This window comes from Malaya genurostris, chromosome 3, assembly GCF_030247185.1.
Source record: "Malaya genurostris strain Urasoe2022 chromosome 3, Malgen_1.1, whole genome shotgun sequence".
Classification (NCBI taxonomy): Eukaryota; Metazoa; Arthropoda; class Insecta; order Diptera; family Culicidae; genus Malaya; species Malaya genurostris.
In genome coordinates this window covers 192,978,894-192,999,544 of record NC_080572.1, presented here as the reverse complement: position 1 = coordinate 192,999,544, position 20,651 = coordinate 192,978,894, and the positions used below count along the sequence as shown (strand labels likewise).

At 35.5% G+C, this 20,651-nt stretch overlaps 1 long non-coding RNA gene across 1 annotated transcript; it reads right to left on the bottom strand.

The window, feature by feature from the left end:
• Positions 1–317: 317 nt before the first annotated feature.
• Positions 318–942, bottom strand: LOC131437531 (uncharacterized). Its single transcript, XR_009230771.1, has 3 exons — positions 869–942; positions 518–806; positions 318–393 (listed from the first exon to the last, which is right to left on the bottom strand). It is a non-coding gene; the product is annotated as an uncharacterized LOC131437531 (long non-coding RNA).
• Between the last annotated feature and the right edge of the window lie 19,709 nt (positions 943–20,651).

Here is a 20,651-nt window from a genome sequence, read left to right as displayed (position 1 = left end):
GGTATGTGTTATTTGATTTTATAAATACCATGCGTCTCCATCGGATGATAAATTGATGGAGACGCAAGGCTTTTCGAATGATTTTTTTTCCAAAGTCCGATATTTTAACAGTCAACATTTTTTTAAAAATCTGAAAAAAATACTATTAGAAGACTATATTTGAATGATCGAAAACACAAAATTAAAATGACTAATACATTCCTTGGAGAAGACAAAAATAAACAGTATCGAAAGGTTGGGCGTTGAAACAAAAATATTCGACTAAACCCATTATTGACTAAAAATTTAGATAAACGAATCTGAAATCATGAACATCATGTCACTTATCCTGATTTGACTTCTCGTAGAACTTTTCGTGTTTCAATCGGCTTCGCTATGTCGAGGGCTTAGCATCTACAAAAAACAATAGAGTGTACTTTACTTTATCTACAGCTTAGCCCATGGTATCGAGCTAAACTATTAAATTCCTTCTATGAACTAGCTTTGCCGGTTAAAATAAACAATGAAAATGTCTCACCGTGTCATTCACAATACTGACATCTCTCGGAATGTTTCGGTTCTGCTGAAATTCAATTTGATGAAATTCAATTCCAACCTTTGTTGACAAAAAACCGCCGCCGCCACGACAGGATCATGATGGAGCAAAAATTCTACCTCGTCAACATTGGTTTCAGCAGAAGAAATCTTTTTTTTTGCTTCTTTCATTGAAACGCTGCAGACCGTAAAACGATCTTGTTGAACTAACAATTTACAAATTGATTTGCCATTCACTGTATCTACTTTGTGCTTCATGATTGCGCCTCAGCCTGGTAGGACGAAATTGAATCGAGTGATTTTTTTATGACAATGCAAAACAAAAAAAATGTACCAAAGTATCAACTTGGAGTAAGTCATCGCCGAAAAGTTTCAACAATCAAAGATGCCCCGTGGAATCAATTCAAGTTTTGCTGACAAATTAAATGTTTGACCTAGACAAGCTTACTTTGTTCTCGTCAGTTTGTCTTCCGAAAAACTTTCTCCATGTTGCAAGCAACTCTGCGTCCTACGGGTCCTGTTCTATCTCTCGCATGACCGATAAACAAATGGAACGAAGATGAAGGACGAGGCTGTCGTTCGTTACACGCAGTGCAGTGGAAGGAACAAAAGGAAAACAGCGACATACAAATGATCCTAAAATGTTGACATTAATTAAGATTTGCTTTGTTCCGTAGATAAACGACTTGACTTGAAGTGTGATGAGTTATGTAGCTCGTGTCTACAAATAGGGCGATAAAGAATGTCACAAACCGTTACAAATTTTTACAAATAGAAAGAAATCACCTTTCAAACAAGGACAGTTGACAATGGAACAAGAAACGTTGTAGATTCTACTAAAAACATAAAACATCATAACGGAACAGAATTTTTCTTCTAATCTTCCAGTGGATCCGCAAGGATAAGACAAGCGAGTGCTTTAGTCAAGCGCGACTTCCCACGGGAACCCAGCCCCGTAAGAGGAAAAATCCTCGCTTCGAAGGAATATGTTTCTGTCGAGAACAAAAGCCGTTAGTTATTTTTATCGCCTATCAAAACACAATTTTCCCCCTGCTACGGGATTTCTCGGTGAAGCTTTTTTTTTTCTCTTTCTCTCGCCAAACAGTGGACTTTCTACATACGTGTCATCGGAACCATGCCCGGGAATCGCCAGAAGGGGTTCCCACAGCGCGCGCGGCATAAATATCAGCCAACACCGGGTGGAACCGTTTCGATGCGCTCATTTGAATGTTTATCTTTTCTTGTTGCATATTTTATGAAAACGCTTTCCAGCGAATTAATAGCAGTAGAGATTAAGGCGAATCAAGTGCTTTGGTAGCAATTTTCAGTTTAAATCCATCCGGTAGAACTTTGTGCGCAATTCCATGTGTAGTAAAATCTCATCCCTCTGATAACAAGCGGCCCCTGACGTACGATTTCATACAAAGGAATTATCGTTTACCTTGGAAAACATCTTGAATCGTGTACCATTAGAACGGAAAATAAGAGTCATCACAGCTTCCCACCGGGTGCTCGCTACTAAAAAGGTTTACGAAATGGGTGTAAAAGCTTTTCACTGTTTCCTTGCTAACAGTGCTTTTTGCGCATTTCAACGTCATCGTGGACTCGTATGTAGAAGGTAATTCTTTTTTGGTTCTGCGCCTGTGTCTGAGTGTGTGATATCGGTGCTTGTTCGTTTCTGCTGCAGCCTGTGAAATCATATTTTTCGGTTTCACTATTTATTTCTCATTACACGGTACCAACGCAGCGGTACACAAGAGTGTCTTTGAATTTAACAAGGTTGAGACTGCTCTGCTGGTTTTTTCTCCGAAAAGATGAAAATCCTTGCGTTTCTTTTTTTCTTTTGCTTTGTGAGTATATGTTTTATTTTTCAGTTGAGTTTGTGACTTTACTGTTTAAATCTTTCGGTTCGAAAGCAAATTATTGCAGGACCAGTTTCTGTTCTGTGCTGGCGTTGTTTGAAATAGATGTTTTTTGTAATTTTGCACAGGTACTAAAATGTCGTTGTTGTTGATGAGCTGATGTTAATAATCATTTGGTTTCGAAAATATAGCCAACTTTAATTGTTTAAACAACCTGTTTCGATCTATCTAGTGGTGTAATGATGCCTTTCTCATGTCACTGTGTCACGTTGTGGGGTTCGTTGGTAAACTCCCTTGAATGATCTAGAAAAACATACGCGTAGAGACAGTTTTGAGCAGAATTTAGAATAAAAAAACTTTTCCGCACTTTGTATCGTCGCTCTAAATAACGGCTTAAAATTTTGGGAGCGGTCATTTCTCCGATATCCGCTCGCCGGAAGCCGTTTCACAGAATGGGTAATTTTGCCGGAAGACAATTTTTCAATATTTTATTTCTAAAGCTAATTTCTTCACGGAGAACCCGCAGATCACAAAATTACAATATTGCAATTGTTGTTTCATGTCCTGGTTGTTTCAACTAAAGTGTTGTTGATTTAACTAACATATCTGTTGATTTTGACATAACTATTCAGGTAACCGAAATTGTTGTATTCAAATGCTGTCACTTGGCGGAGAACGAAGACTGCAAAACGCAGAACAAAAAACTTCTTCATTTCACCAGAAGCGTTTCATATTGAAAATTTTCAATGGTAAATGAACGTCATTTATGTTAGTTTCGTAGTGGTCGTTTTATGTAAGTGAAAGTATGCAGAAGAATATAACAGTTTGTTGTAAAACAAGTTTTCCATGTGTTAAAAAGATATTCTTACAGTATAAATGTTTTAATATCATCTAAGAGTAATGTATTCTAGGACATTATTCCGCTTATCGCTTAAAAATTGGCTGCCAAAGTGAAGTGGTACTATTTGTATTTTCTTGAAAAAGTATCTGTAGCATCAGGTTTACCAGCGAGCAATTCTGCAAGTGAAGGAAAATTTTCCTAATTAACTGTGACCATTTTTCTGGTGAGTTCCCTTTTGAGAATTGTAATCTTTTGGTTCATTTCTATATCCTTTGTGAGTTTAGTGATAAAGCTATAAGCAGTTAATTAGGTAAAATTTCGTTGTTCAAGCAGTAAACGATTAGCTGCCCCCCGAAGAGGCTAACAGTAAAAAATATTTATTTCAATTGACGTCTTAAGTTCAAATAACTGAATAATTGGTTGAAACAACTGAGACGTTTTTTTGCTTTCATGCATACAAGTAACTTTGCTGGAATTGTGTCTTTGCTCAATTGCACGAGTGACATCGCATTGAAACGTTTCATTGTTCGCTCAGGGTGTTTGGCATTGCTCAACTGAAACGTTTCATTACTTGTTTGTGGTGCGTGTCTTTGTTGGGTGTCGTTGCTAAGCTGCCAGCACGATAAATCAAAAATGACAGATTAGTTTAAACAACAGTCGATTAGTTGTATCAAATTTTAACCCATCAAAATCAGAAAAACAACCAATATTTTAGTTGTTTTGTGATCGCTGGCTTTTCCGTGTTTAATTATACACTGAAGTCTTTTTTTATGCGAGTAACTCTGAAACTTCATATAAAAAACCCGCATAACTCTGAAACTTCGCATAAAATAAACCGCAGAAGGGAAAAAGCATAACTCTGAAAATTCGCATAAAAAAACCGCATAACTCTGAAACTTCGCATAAAAAAACTCTGAAAATTCACATAAAAAGCCGCATAAAATAGACCTTAGTGTATTTGATCCGAGCTACCGGAAGTGAGTTCGGATACATAAAAGTCATCACTTGGCTTAGCTTGACGGTTTAAATTGAACTGCCAACCAGAGATGGCAGTTTGTTTTGAACTGCTCTAAGCACTGATGAGCTGAAGGCGAAACGCATAGAAATAGAAATAGTGTTCCTTTTCTATCTTCCTTTCAAGAACAGAATAGTTTTGGGATCAATTTTTGAAAGTTTGTTTCGCCCCGTTGTTGTCGAGAAAAAACGTTATTTTAAAGAATTTCCACTATTTGGAAACAATATATATTCATATTGGCAATCTTGCCTTCATGTTAAGATACTCGCAGACCCGTGCGCAGTGAAGTTCCAGGAACAATAGAGTACTTATTATATAAAAGTGCAAATAACTTGGCAATTTATATTTCGTTCCCAAATTTGTTTCACAGTTTCAATATTGTGGATGGCGAATTTTTCTTTCAAATTTTCGCGCCTTCCCCACCTTCAAACGGACTTAGATTCTACGATGCTTCATTGTATTATAATATTAATTCCCGATTTTTCAAAGGCCCAGAACAGAAAAATTGTTTATGAGAATTTAATAAAATAATTATTAAAAACACAATTTGCATCATATTTTTAAAACAATAAGTTAAATTTAGATGTTTATTATGTTTATGTTAAAGAATGGTAAGATAATAAAAACCCTGTTTTAATCCATCTTGTGCACAGTGGTTTAAATCGACAAAAACGTGAACTTAATTCTCTAGCTGCTAAACCGTTGATCCGAGATACAAAGTTCCTTTGGAGAACTCATTCACAAAAATATTCCTCGTGATTTGATCGCAAAAAAATGTGCAAAGCCTACTACGATAAAAGTTCATTTCAACAACTTTTTTCCCTTAAGAGATAGAAAAACAATGTCTTTCACAAAGTTCTGGAACTTCTAACGAGAAAAATCTTTGCCGAAGAAGCTATAGGTCTAGCGCAAAAAGTTTCGGATATATGAAGCATTTTCGTGCGAAACCACTTAAATCAACTTTTTGTACATAACTTTTTTCGAAATTATTTTCAGTGTCTAAAATTTAATTTATAATTAAAAACGCAATATTACACATTTTTGTTGAAGACTGTGCATTATTTAGCCTTTTCCTTAAAAAGTTATTTAACATTTAAACTTTTATATACACTAACCTTAACTACACGGAGAACCCTTCGATCATAAAATTGCGATATCGCAGTTTTTGATTTTTGCGATAGTTGATTCAACTAATTTCTTTTTGATTCAACCAATATGGTTTTTGATTTGCATATATTCAAGTAGTTGAAAAATATGTTGTTTTGAATGCTGTCAAATGCCGGAGACAGTTGAAAGCAAAACAATAATCGCAATGCAAAATCAACAACTTTTTTAGTTGAAATCTGTTCGCGTCGCTTCAAAATGTCAATGAAAACAACATCGATGGTTAAAGCGTTTGGTGAAATTGTGTTCGATTTGAGAAATTTGTGATAACAAGTGTTTATCTAACAGCGGTGTTGTGACAAAGTTAACCTTGTTTAGGATGAAAAAGATTTGGTGACAAATTAGAAAATGCTAATGAATGATCATCTCGTAATCTTTCAGGTATGCGCAAAAATTTTATGCTTCAAATTCGATCATTGATTTACTTCCACCAGACTGTTTTACTTCCAGCTGTTTGATACCGATGATGATGTTCATGCATTAGCAATAAAACGCTTTTTGACATGAATTTAATTGATAGAAGTAACAGGAGCGAAGGGTTTCAAACACACAGAACACGCTGCGATTGAATGGCGCGTTTGAGTTGCCGTCGCAAAATTCTAATTCCCAGCGGTTGATGCACCCAAGCTCATATAAATTGACTATAATTATTAGTGCATAGCTTTAGTTCAACCGTTTGAAGGCATCATCTTTCAATACTCATTTTAGTTAAATTTAATAATTTCGCTAATTTACTCGCCCCTCCGGGCACTTTTGCTGATTAAAAATGTTTTTCTACATCAATCATTTCCGATCGAATCAGAAGTATTTTTTCAGAATTTAGATCTTTACTGATCTCGACTTGACATGATCATGATCATACAAAAATCAAAATCATTTAGAGATCAGATCAGTTCTGATTTCGTAATGATAATTTATTCCTTGGTTAAGATCACTTAAAATCAGGAGTGATCGGTGGTTTTCCCAGCCCTAATGATATTCCATGTCAATATAAAATACTGTTTATATTTTAACAACGATATTTATTTCATGAATCTCATCTTATTTCAAATTGATCATGACGAGTATCAGTAAGTATATTTTGATTATTTTCGCAAATCAATAACATTGTTCGAGTTGATTCAACTATTTGCAATGTCTAAAACAAATAAAACCGATTTATTTTTCAACTAACAGAATTTTGTTTCAATAACAACATCAGTTATTCAACTAAAATATTTGTTGAAATTGAAAGGAATGTGTCCTCACTAATTGACAGCATTTTTTTTTTCAAACAGTTAAATTAGTTGTTTCAACCATCGTTTCGGCTATTCGAAAAACAAAAATGACAGTTTAGTTAAAACAACAATCGATTAGTTGTACCAAATTTTAACCAATCGAATTCAGAAAATCAACTAATATTTTGGTTGAAATGGGATCGCGAGTGGTTCCGTGTACTAATAGGAAGAAGGGTCGAAGACCAAAAGGCACATACACTAACTTTTTGGAAAGCTTAAACCAAGTAATATAAAGATACGAAGTGTGTAGCGTGGCCCTTTTAAATTGTGTGAATGAGACAACATAATATAGAATGCTATTTTGACCATTTTCTTAGGAAAAACGTACATTAATGAAATTGTTTATCTTCATATCACTTGTTTTAGTGATATCAACCGATAAGTTACCTTTAGGCAACAACTTATGCAAGAAATTGCAGTAGAGGTATTAAAAATAGAACATGAAGTCATTTTTTATGCGAGTTTACGTATCGCATAAAAAAAACCGCAAAACTCTGAAAATTCGCATAGAAAACCGCATAACTCTGAAAATTTGCATAAAAAAGTCGCATTTAAAAACCGCATAAAAAAGACCTTTTGTCATGTCTAGTCGTGTTTTAGAGCTGTGTCTATTACAAGGCTTAGGGTGGCGAAATGGTAGCCCGTATGTACGGAATGTATAAGAACGCAGGTTCGAGGCCTGTCTCTGAGCGTATATTTTTCGGAGAATCCAGCTACTTGAATTACTTAAAGGACATTTAAATTAATTCCATATTTATCGATGGGCTACACCAAACAAATCAATGAGAAAGTACTCACACGGAAGAGCCAGCGATTGCAAAACAACTAAAATATTAGTTGTTTTTCTGAATTTTAATTGGTTAAAATTTGGTACAACTAATCGACTATTGTTTTAACTAATCTGTCATTTTTGATTTATCGACCACAAACAAGTACCAAGTTTTGACCACAAACAAGTAATGAAACGTTTCAGTTGAGCAATGCCAAACACCCTGAGCGAACAATGAAACGTTTCAATGCGATGTCACTCGTGCAATTGAGCAAAGACACAATCCCAGCAAAGTTACTTGTATGCATGAAAGCAAAAAAACGTTTCAGTTGTTTCAACCAATTATTCAGTTATTTGAACTTAAGACGTCAATTGAAATAAATATTTTTTACTGTTAGCCTCTTCGGGGGGCAGCTAATCGTTTACTGCTTGAACAACGAAATTTTACCTAATTAACTGCTTATAGCTTTATCACTAAACTCACAAAGGATATAGAAATGAACCAAAAGATTACAATTCTCAAAAGGGAACTCACCAGAAAAATTGTCACAAGGAATTAGGAAAATTTTTCTTCACTTGCAGAATGGCTCGCTGGTAAACCTAATGCTACAGATACACTTTCAAGAAAATACAAAGAGTACCACTTCACTTTAGCAGCTAATTTTTAAGCGTTAAGCGGTTTTAATAACATTGACATGAACTGTCCTAGAATACATTACTCTCAGATGAAATTAAAACATTTATACTGTAGGAATATCTTTTTAACGCATGGAAAACTTGTTTTACAATTAACTGTTATATTCTTCTGCATATTTTCACTTACATAAAACGACCACTAACATAAATGACGTTCATTTACCATTCAAATTTTCAATATGAAACGCTTCTGGTGAAATGAAGAGGTTTTTACCTTTTTTTATCTTTTTTTTATATATAAAAAATAGGTATAGAATTCGCTCAAACTTTCGAAAAAATTTCCGAGGCCCGAGGGCCGAATGTCATATACCAATCGATTCAGCTCGACGAACTGAGCAAATGTCCGTGTGTGTGTGTGTGTGTGTGTGTGTGTGTTGTCAACTAAGAGGTCGAGATCTCAGAGATGGCTGGACCGATTTTGATCGAACTAGTCGCAAATGAAAGGTCTCCCCGTTACCCAGAACGCTATTGAATGGTTTTGAGATCGGATGTTTACTTTTTGAGTTATACGAAGTTTTATGTCAAAATTTTCAGTTTTTTGACAGTATCTGTCACATTTGACCTTGAAAACGGAATATGTTTCCAGACTTAGATTTCGCTCGGTAATACCTATCCAACAAGCTATAGATTGTTAAAATCCGTCCATTTTTAACGGAGATATCGATATTTTTGTGTAAGCCTTATTCCAGTAGAAGGAATTTTGAGCGCTGTATGAAAAAGCAATGCTTGGGAGCAACATGAAACACGATTTTTTATAGTGTTACATATAATTGTTTCTAAGTACCAAAAAGACTGTGTACAGCATCCTTTTTTATGACAGTTTGCCTCGGACCGATTTTAGCACGGTTCGTTTTTGGCAACATAATCGTTCAAATACGACATATGTAAACCAGATGATACCATCATTATCGAGTTGGAAGTAATTCCATAATTATATTGATTTAAACTATTTACAGCAATAAATGCTGGAAGAACATGACTTCCATATACCATACGACTCAGTTCGTCGAGATCAGCAAATGCGTGTGTGACAAATAATTTCACTCATTTTTCTCGGAAATGGTTAAACCGTTTTCTACAAACTCAGATTCATATGAAAAGTCGTATACTCCCAAACAAGGTTCCTGAATTACGTTTGGATCCGACTTCTGATTGCGGAACCACAGGATGATAAGTGCAACGAAATTAAAATAATGCAATTAATTTTTCTCGTAGATGGCTGAACCGATCTAAGATTCAAATGAAATCTAAGAATCAACTATGATTCAAATGAGAGATCTTAAAATCCTATAAAACATCTTACTTTTTAGTCAGATCCGACTTCTGGTTTAGGAGATACAGGGTGATTAGTATAAAAATGTTCGTTTCACATAAATTAATCAGGTTTATCGGGTTGGCAGTTTTGAATAGTCGATTACCAAATAAATTTATTTCAGTTTAAGCGGTATTCGTCTTTGGATTCGGAATGTACCCAAAAATATTAATTCGCACTACAATTTCTCAAATATGTCTACACACTCCTAAGGTGAATTTAACTGATTTTGGCTACACCGATTCTAGAATTCCGGTTCCAGTATCGAATCGTTTCTCAAAGCTCAATCATTTTCTCAAAATTTCTCGATCATTTTCTCCAAATTGAACTTTAAAACCAAAAATTCAGGACTTAAGGTCCCATACAAAATTGGTGAATTTTATCCGATTCTGGAATTACAGATGATGAATTTTTAAAATTCATACCGATTTAGAAGATGAAATTTATTTGCCGTATTAATTTAAGGCCATTCGACTCATTTTGGGTTATGCTAATTCCTGAGTACCGGCTCTGGAAGTACCATGAATGATGACGAAAAACTCTAAAGTGGAACTTACTTCGACATCTCATGGAATGTTCAATCGATTGTCACAAGTTAAGATTGAAATTCGATACGATTTGCAGTTACGGCATTACAGGGTAATGAGTGATTAAAATCTCAATTTGCCGTTTAAAACGACGATAATTAAAATAATGTCATGAGAACTGAAACACCTAAGAATATCCATGCAAAAAACACATGCGAATTGATAAAAAAAGGTATCATCTTACTGCTAGGTGGATTAATCACGTTTATATATATATATAAAAAATTGGTATAGAATTCGTTCAAACTTTAGAAAATTTTTCCGAGGCCCGGAGGGCCGAATGACATATACCAATCGATTCAGCTCGACGAAGTGAGCAAATGTCTGTGTGTGTGTGTATGTGTCTGTGTGTGTCTGTATGTGTGTTGTCAACTAAGAGGTCGAGATCTCAGAGATGGCTGGACCGATTTTGATCAAACTAGTCGCAAATGAAAGGTCTCTCCGTCACCCAAAACGCTATTGAATGGTTTTGAGATCGTATTTTTACTTTTTGAGTTATACGAAGTTTAATGTCAAAATTTTCAGTTTTTTGACAGTATCTGTCACAATTGACCTTGAAAGCAGAATATATTTTCAGACTTAGATTCCGCACGGTAATGCCTAACCAACAAGCCATAGATTGTTAAAATCCATCCATTTTTAACGGAGATATCGAAATTTTTGTGTAAGCGATTTTTTACCCTAATCCAGCAGTAGAAGTTTTGAGCGCTGTCTGGCAAAGAAATGCTTGGGAGCAACATAAAACACGATTTTTATACTGTCACATACATTTCTTTTTAGGTACCAAAACGACTGTGTACAGCATGATATTTTGCCTCGGACTGATTTTAGCAAGGGTTCGTTTTTGGCAACATAATTGTTCGAATATGACATAAATATACTAGATGATGGCAGCATTTTCGAGTTGATAACAATTCCATAATTATATTGATTTAATCTACTTACAGCAACAAATGCTAGAAGAACATAACACCCATATACCATTCGAATCAGTTCGTCGAGATCAGCAAATGCATGTGTGACAAATAATTTCACTCAATTTTGTCGGAGATGACTCAACCGTTTTCTACAAACTCAGATTTGTATGAAAAGTCCAAAACAAGGTTCCTGAATTACGTTTGGTTCCGAACTATGGTTCCGGAGCTACAGGAGGACATGTGAAACGAAATTAAAACTGTGTAACTCATTTTTCTCGTAGAAGGCTGAACCGATCTAAGATTCAAATGAAAAGTTTTAAGATACTATAAAACATCTTGTTTTTCAGTCAGATCCCACTTCCTGTTTCGGAGATACAGGGTGATTAGTATAAAAACGTCTATTTAACATATATTAATCAGGTTTATCTGGTTAGCAGATTTAGATAGTCGATAACCAAATGAACTTGTTTCATTTTTGGTTGTATTCAGTTTTCGTTTTGGAAGGCACCCAACAATTCAATTCGCACTACGATTCCTCAAAGATATCTACATTGATTTTCGAACATTTTGAAACAAATGTAAACTAAACAACTACTCAGGTGAATTTGTTTGACTTTTATCCAATTCTGACTTCCGATTCTGGATTTGAAGGATGATGAATTTTTAAAATTCAAAGCAATATAGAAGATGACAATCCCGAAAAGCTTTAAAGTTGGACTCAAACATATTACAATTTATTCGTCATATGGCCATACGAATCGGTTTGGGTTATGCTGGTTCCTGAATACCGGCTCTGGTAGTACCCTAAATTACCCTAAACTCTAAAGTGGAAATAACATCGACATATCATGGAATGTTTAATCGATTGTTACACTTTTAGATTCAAATTCGATCCGATCTGCAGTTTCGACATTACAGAGTAAAAAGTGATTAAAATCGCAAATTGCCACTTAAAACGACGGACATTAGAATAATGTCATGAAAACTGAAACACCGAAGAATATTAATACAAAAAACACATGTGGATTGATAAAAAAAGGTATCATCTCACTGTCTTCGTTCTCCGCCAAGTGACATCATTTGAATACAACAATTTCGGTTACCTGAATGGTTATGACAAAATCAGCAGATACGTTAGTTAAATCAACAACATTTTAGTCGAAACAACCAGGGCGTGAAACAACAATTGCAATATTGTAATTTTGTGATCTGCGGGTTCTCCGTGCAGTCATCTGACCTTTAAACGACCGAAAATTTAATTTCTTTTCATGTGTCATAAAAATTACTTTTGCTCTGTAAAAATGTAATTGAAATAGCATTGTTTATCGTAATAAATGATATCCACACAGCAATTGAGCGTAGTACTGAAACCTTCAAAGCTCACAATTTCCAGCAGTAAGCTGTTCGGAGTTGTAAACATATGCAATTCAAACCACCAATTAAAATGAAGATTCTACCGAGCACGGCACGGTGGAATGAAAGACAGCAGTCACACATTCGTGTAGATCCTGGCAGTAAATTGTCATCCACAGGAGAAACACAGTCCGGGTCGCCTGGATTCGGCACTCAAGCATGCACACGCACACCCACAAAAGGGCTGACAAAATTCATACATTATTCATTCGGGCAATTGGTTCTTGCACGATTCCATTCATTCCCATTGTACGTTTTGTTGCGTTGCGCTCCGTAGAAACTTCCGCTGACTGGAATTGATTGGTTCTGTGAAAAGCCTCCTGCGGGTGGCATGCAAATGCCACGAACCTTTGGCACTGCAGAGGACGAACGCATTCGCCCGGCGAGCTGAGCGGAACCGGGGAAAATTGCATGAGTTATTAGGTCGAGAGATTTTTTCCACTCCAATGCAACAGATCTACCGTGTGCGAAAATGATTTCGATAGTATCTGTGGAATATTTTAAATGCAAAATTAAATTCATATATCCTTGGCATCCCTAGTCCACGGAGTGTAAACGATGGTACCGTTAGAGCTTTTCTCCGGAGGGTTTCGATTTATGCAGAATTAATTCGATGCCAGCCGAAACCTTCATCACGTGAGCCCTCAATGGAATTGAGGACGAAAAAACTCAATTACACCTTACCGGCAGGCAAGCAGGCAGAGAGGCTGGTTGGCCAGACAGACATGAAACGCTACATTGTCCAGTGAATGCTTTCTCGGAGTTCAGGCGACAAGTGCAAATGACACTGGCGGAAATTAATTTCTGGGAAATTCACAGCTCTCTGTCGTTGCTACTTTTTCAATGATATTCCGAAAAAAAACACTAGGAGTGTTTCTGTCTCGTTTTGATGGAACCAGGTTGATGCCATAAGGAAGAAAAGATAATTTGTAGTAGCATTTTCATGCATGTCACAAATGTCTTATGACAATCAATCAAGCACATATCACTGGAGTATGCTGTCTGCATTGAAACTTTGGAATTCTGCTAGGGCTTTTTAAATAGTAAAGAAGAATCAGAAGTGTCTAGACATACATACACAGGTAAGTTTCTTCAATCGGAAATATTCAATTACGATCAGAAATAGATTTTTCATTCGTGCAAGTTGATTCACTTATTTATTGTAAAATCAACAAACACATTGTGATTCTCATGACAATTTTCGATAGGAAGTAAAGTGATGTGATACCCGATTGAATGATTTTTGTTGTCCGTTTATCTAATAGTTAGTAGAGATAGTCAAAGAAAGGTTTTATTTTTATTTAAAAGATGTTTTTATTCAGGCCTATTTCGGTACAAGCTTTACGTGGCCGAATTAGCCGATTTTTCAAATAAACAATTTTTTGAAGTGGATCTCGTTGTCACTCTTTTTCTAGGAGGAGAAGAGCTTCAATTTCGCTCCTGCGAGGGTTGAGGGGCACTTTGTTCGTGGCTCGTCTCGTCCTCCATTGCCGCATCGGTGGTTTTGTTGTTGATTTCCGTCTTCTTTTCGTATTCCTTGATGTTCGCAGTCTTGAGCTCGTTGCTAGTTGCTGTAGGAGCGCCTTGTTGTACATTGGTTGCAGTTGTTGGTTGGTGTGATGGTGAAACAGGAGTACTACGCTCACTAGTTTCCATTGTTGAACGGTTGACCTTGTCTTTGGTTGAAGATGTCCTTTTCGCAGTTTCGGTGCAAGGTTTACCGTAGTGTGCAGGTTGTTCACAAAACTGGCATGTAACCAGCTGATTTTCATAGGTAATCAGCGTTTTACACGGATGTGCCCCACCTTGACCACAAATGATGTAAGATGGAATTTTGTATTTAATGTTGTCACACTCAACGCCGTGCACCTCGTTGTTAACCCAATGCACAGTGATCCGAAACGGGAAATTGGCGTGACAAAAATATTTTCACTAATAAATATTAGTTTTTTGTAGTTGGTGTCTTCACAAAAGTTGTTTGTAATCAAATGACGCTCCTTTTGATAAAAAAAAGTTACTAGGGTGGTCCTCATTTAGATTGAAATCTGAAATCTAACTTTCTTAATTGAACTCAAAAATGATTTTGTTGTACAATAAAGTTGTAGGAAAATTTATTTTCGGTAGCTTTGCTTTAAAATTGTTCTGCAATATATTTTCGGCTATAGTTTTGTGTGTCTCATATTTCGAAATAACAATGTATGGAACACTTGTAGAACTAATTTGGTACTATTATTTTGCTGAAGAAAGTAGGTTGATACATTAAGGTGTTTAAGAGTTAGGCAATATTTTTGATATTTTTGAAGGTATTTTTAAAACTAATTTAAATAAATTAAAAAAATAACACCCTTCCAATTTTCTCTTAAATTTTTACTTTTTTTATGACCTTTCCGGAACCGCATAGGATAAATTTTTATCGATCTGGCATCTAATGAATATTGATGTTTGAAGCTTGACTAGTTTTTGATGAAAAACTACAAAGATCAGCCCCATGGGGTTGTTCGAGCCGTTGATGTGGAACAAGGCAACCAAAATTTCCAATGATCGACATTTTCAATTAATCGTCACACTTTTGAATTCGCAAATGCACAAGAGTCTGCTTAGATTGATCCTTATTAGGAATCAACACCGAACACGCGAACCCAGAATATAGACTCTATTTATCGTGATTTGTATTTGTTTCGTAGCCGACGAAATTACATCAATAGCCCAAATGTATACAATTAAATGTTAGTCATGTCATGTACTTGCGATACGGATATCGATATTTAAGCTTCTCTTCACCAAGCTTGTGTTCAAGTGTTGTATGCAAGCAGTTATTTTTATAGCGTTTCTCTACCATTACTACCATTTTACGATTACGGTTGAAGCGATAAAATATTTCTCATTATCAATCGAGTTCATCTTATATAAATTAGAAATTAGTTTTATGCACTCAAGATTTACCCTGGGGTAGTTGTCAATTTCTCAGGCGAAACGACAAAACATGGGATTTCATCCAATCTTGCATGACACAAGATCAGAGCATACTAATTAAAACTTTCTGTCTAGCTGTCTAGCAACAATCTACCTCTAACAAGCTACGCATAAGACTGAAACGTTAGCTATAATTTCGCTTCTATTTGTAGATTCGCGTGCTTCCAACATCTTTGCTTTTGCTTCGATTGACCAATCAGAGCGATGCTTTCCCTTTGATATATCTTACTCTTTCAAAACCGTCGACTATGGCAAGGAAATCCGGTATGCCGGAGATTTTTTGCAGCCAAAATAGGACACTGCTAGCTATTAATCAACATTTCAATGAAATAAAATTAAAAATACATGGCTATGAACATTCAAATCAATACGTAGAAATATTTCCAATCAAATGGTGACATAATATTAATAATTGATACAAAATTGACTGAGCTGTAATTGTTCAAAACCTGACCACATTTCTACGTGTATATTTCTTGTGTTTCTAGTTTGTACCGCTATATTGAAAACAAAAATGTGTTCCACATTAAAAACAATCAGAACTTTTTACTGGTAGCTTATATAAAAAGCTTGGTTGAGCAAAATTGTCCGCAATGATTAGTTCAACAATTCTTTTGAAGACAACTTTTCCGTAGAACGTTTCACAAAAAAGTTAAAACAAAAAACAGTGATTTTTCAGGAGCCACCCTACTTTCATTCGGGAAAATTTATGTAACTCGATCAAATGAAGAGCTAGAAAGGTGTTATTTTTTCAACAAAGTTGCTCAGAATAAAATTTTCTACAACTTTATTCTACAATAAAATCATTTTTGAGTTCAATTAAGAAAGTTAGATATCGGATTTCAATCTAAACGAGGACTACCCTAGTAACTTTTTTTATAAAAAGGAGCGCCATTTGATTACAAACAACATTTGTGAAGACACCAACTACAAAAAACTAATATTCAATAGTGAAAAAAATTTTGTCACGCTAATTTCCCGTTTCGGACTATGGTAATTCACGACAAAATCGGTTGACTGGTCCCCTAGAAGTTCGAGTGCACTTTTTCCATACTTTCGCATATTTTACCCTGTTACTCCCGAACAGAAAGTTCGATCTGGATAATATTCATATACAGGCTATGGGACCAAGAGATTTTTCATTCAAATCTGAGATGATGAAAACCGGTTCAGCCGTTTCTAAGAAATTGGAGTGATTTTGGTTTGAGGTACATGATCACTTTGTTTCGATACTTCCGGAATCAGGAACGATGATCCACTATAACCAAAATCAATGTACTTGGTAATCAGTTTACCAAATCTGTCCAATTCAGGAATTATACGGCTATTTGAATGTATTTGATTGAATTTTCCGTGTCATGTATAAAAACACGTCCCTCAAATTGAAATTTTTATACCTATTAGTCTGTAATTCCGGAACCGCAAGTCGTATCCGGATAAAATTTGGTAGGATTATATAGGGTTGTAAGACATACGCTTGTGAAAATTGGATGAGCTGTCTTTAAGATAATCGATTGCACGTTTTTAGTTTATTTTGCACATTTTACCCCATAACTTCCGAACCGGAAGTCGGATCCAGATGAAATTAAATAGCAACCAATGGGACTACAAGACCTTTAATTTAAATCTTTGTCGAAAAAAATCTTTTAGGCGGTCTCTGAGAAAAATCGACTGCACTTTTTCCGATCCGGGTAAAATTCAATAGCACCCTATGGGACCAAGAGACCTTTCATATGAATCTAAGTGTGAAAATCGTTCCAGCCATCTCCGAGAAAATCGAGTGCACATTTTTGTTACATACACACAAATATAGACACACATACAGACATTTGCTCAGTTTGTGGAGCTGAGTCGAATCGTATATGCGGGTAGATTTACAGTAGATCCGAATTTGATTATCAGATAGCTTTCATATAACTGCTATAAGAAGGCCAAAATGGGTTTTGAGGACTCGGCGCCTTCCAGCAAGAATATCCGGCCATATAATAAAGAATTTCGCTGTACCAGCTTAAACCCGCCTCATGGTTTGTTTGTTAGAAGGGTGCATCTTACTCATTTCAGACCTTCAGGAAGAAACACAAAGCTTCCCCCGCGTGGCTCAGGTTGGCAATCAACTCCATCATCCAGTCATTCACTTGTAAGATACCCTGATGCACTCCCTGCCCCTCCCCGTTGTCGATATAATTGAGCATAATACAATACCGTTGCACACGACTTTGCACGTATGAATGTCTTCAACAGATTTGAATCTGAAAAATAGACAAAAAATGTGAAACACTATCTGGGATTCTGAAGAAAATGTTAGGATTTTGGGAAGTTGGAACCTTCAGTTACTAATCCATCATCGTCAAGTGTGTTCAAGAAGTATTTATAATAATATTCATAACGAAAGTTCATTTGCGAACTTCCGCTTTCGTTCGTAAATAGATATTTCTGTTCACGACAAGCACCACGGGTGATTTGTTTGCTATGTTTGATACATGTTATCAAGAAACGTTCAATAATCGTACGTGAAGCCCACAATAGATTAGTGTTTCCGATAAGCCTATATGAAAAATTTTAACGCTGACGTATATCTATGGATTTTTGCTTTCTCTACGGGTCTACATCTTAGGACTTATGTAAAAGAATAGTTTCTTCAGAAAATTGCAGCAGAACATTTTTCAATTATAATAATATAATTTTTAAATGCCATAATAAAGAAAAATATTCCTGTTTGGTTTTTCTTATTATAAATCAACAATTTAATTGACACCAATATCTACTTTTGGATAAACTAGACTATATTTCGATCAATACAGATTGACCTCAAGAAAAATTGTAATCACTGATGCTGTGCGATATTCGAAATAGATGTTAGATCATTAGATTAGATTTAAAATGCAAATGACAGTTTCTCTTTGGTTGCTTTTTTTTAAATTAATACGAAATATTCCTGTATTTTGTCATGAATACGACTTACTTTACTATGAGGCGCATTTTCCCTCTGAGATAGTTTTTGATCATGAACATCTGTTGTTGTATCCAACTTATCAGCATAATTTTCGCTGCATGCCATCGAAAATATGATCATCAATTTATGATAACTTTTTCAGTTGTATGACTTAATCACAAATACTTCAAAATTAAAGTTTTCTGAAATGTTTGGTATCAACGAGTATCATAGAAGAAAACTCTATGACATCTTGTTTGTACCGGGGTAGAAACAAAAGAGTTAACACTTGTTATATTTTGTTTATTCCAGCCTGCGCAGTTGACAGAGCATGAGGTGAATCAAATGCATCATTTCGTTCGATTCAGGTCTAGAGCTCAGTTCCAGAGGACGTTTCCAGAGCCAGTTTCGCTTCAAAGAAAATCAATTGTGTCAGCTAAACACACCGAAAAGTAAAAAAAATTAAAAAAATTACTTCCTTGCAAATCGTAGATAAAAATCATCAGTGCAGTGCAAATCAAGAATATTTTGATTAGCTCTGTGCACTTTTCGCAGTGCAATATTCGCACCAAACGAGTTTATTTTGATGGTTTCTTTCACTGAAATATGTCAATCGGAAAAGAAATAATCGACATCAAAATTCTATATTTTGCTACTTTCTCACTCTCATTTGTTCTGAGTTGTTTAATTGTGTACAATTTTTGAAGCGAAGCAGTCAAAGTTGCAAAATTCAAACAATCAACTACTACGACCAAGGTTGGCGGTTCAATGCATACGGCATTGGTCTTACAAACCAGTTGTCATATGTTCGAGCCTCGACCTGGAAGGATTCATAGTGTCAGTAGGATCGTAGTACTAGCCATGCAATGATTCTGTACGCTAAGAATCGGCTGCGAAGTCTGGAAAGAAGGAACAGATACGAACGATTATAATTTTTATTCACGTCCTCCTGTTATGTCTGTGGCGTAACTCACCCGCCTTTTTCGACAATTTCTTCAATACAGATTAAAATATGATAGTTATTATTCTCTGCAAATTGATAGAGATGTAGATTGCTAAGAGAACCGTCATAATTGAAAGAGAAAGTAAACAAAGAGGATCTGTTATTTGCACTCAGACACTAAATCTAATGTTCATCGAGAAATAATATAAATTATTTTTCAAATTACCTAGTTAGAAACGTTTGAAATTACGGGAATTCTGGGTCTACTCTGTTAGTATAGCGTTGTCTTCAACTCCATCGTTCACGGGTGAACCAAAATTAATAGTGCAGTCCGGTGCACACTAGGTTGGGACAAAGTTGTATGAGAAAAAAGATGAAAAGGTTTATTTTCTCGCTCCACCAAACTTTTTGTGTTCCTTTTGGGTCCCATAAGCACCATGCAAAATTTTAGCTTGATCAGCGAAACTATATTTTCGCGCCCTATAATCTTTAAAAATCAGTGCATGTGTGATTTTCGTAGAAAAGTTATCGAGGAGGAAAACCTTCGAAGACCGCAAAACAATCCGACATTTGTAGAAAAAGTTATTAAAGGAAAACCGATACAAGATCCGAATAATGGTTCATTCCTTAAAATATCTAGCACCACTGCTGATAGTGGTGGTAATATGATTTTGTTTTATTTTATTATGCTATAACGGTTGATCCGAGTTGTTTGATGTCTTAACGATAGTTACTCAGCTTAGTACTAAGATTTTTTTTCCAAGTGACAAGCCATGTTCCGAAACTCACTGTAAAGACACAAAAAAGTCAAACTTTTCAATTTGAAGAAATAGGATTTTGTAGTATTCTACAATATTTTAGAAAAACTCAAATACAATAACTTTGCCGAATATTTTATGCAAACAAAAACATAATTTACATAAATATTTGTGTCTTTACAGTAAAGTGTGCATCATGGTTTGTCACTTAAAAAGTCTCTTCATTCTAAGCTGAGTAACTATCATCAAGACATCAAACAACTCAGATCAACCGTTATAGCATAATAAAAGAAAGCAAAATCATATTACCACCATTAGAAGCAGTGGTGCTAGATATTTTAAGGAATGAGCCATTGTTCGGACCTTGTGTCGGTTTTCCTTTAATAACTTTTTCTACAAATGTTGGATTGTTTTGAAGTCTTCGAAGTTTTTCTTCCTCGTAAAATTTCCTACGAAAATGACATACACACTGATTTTTAGAGTTCATAGGCTTATCTCTAGACGATTTTTTTGTAAAAATTTCTCCTTTCCAAAACCCACACAAACTTTAAGCCTCGGGCGCGAAAATATAGTTTTTCCAATAGGGGACGGGTATAGCGTGATGGGTAAGTCGATGCCCTTTCACGCAGCCCACTTTGGTTCGATTCCCATCCCCGCA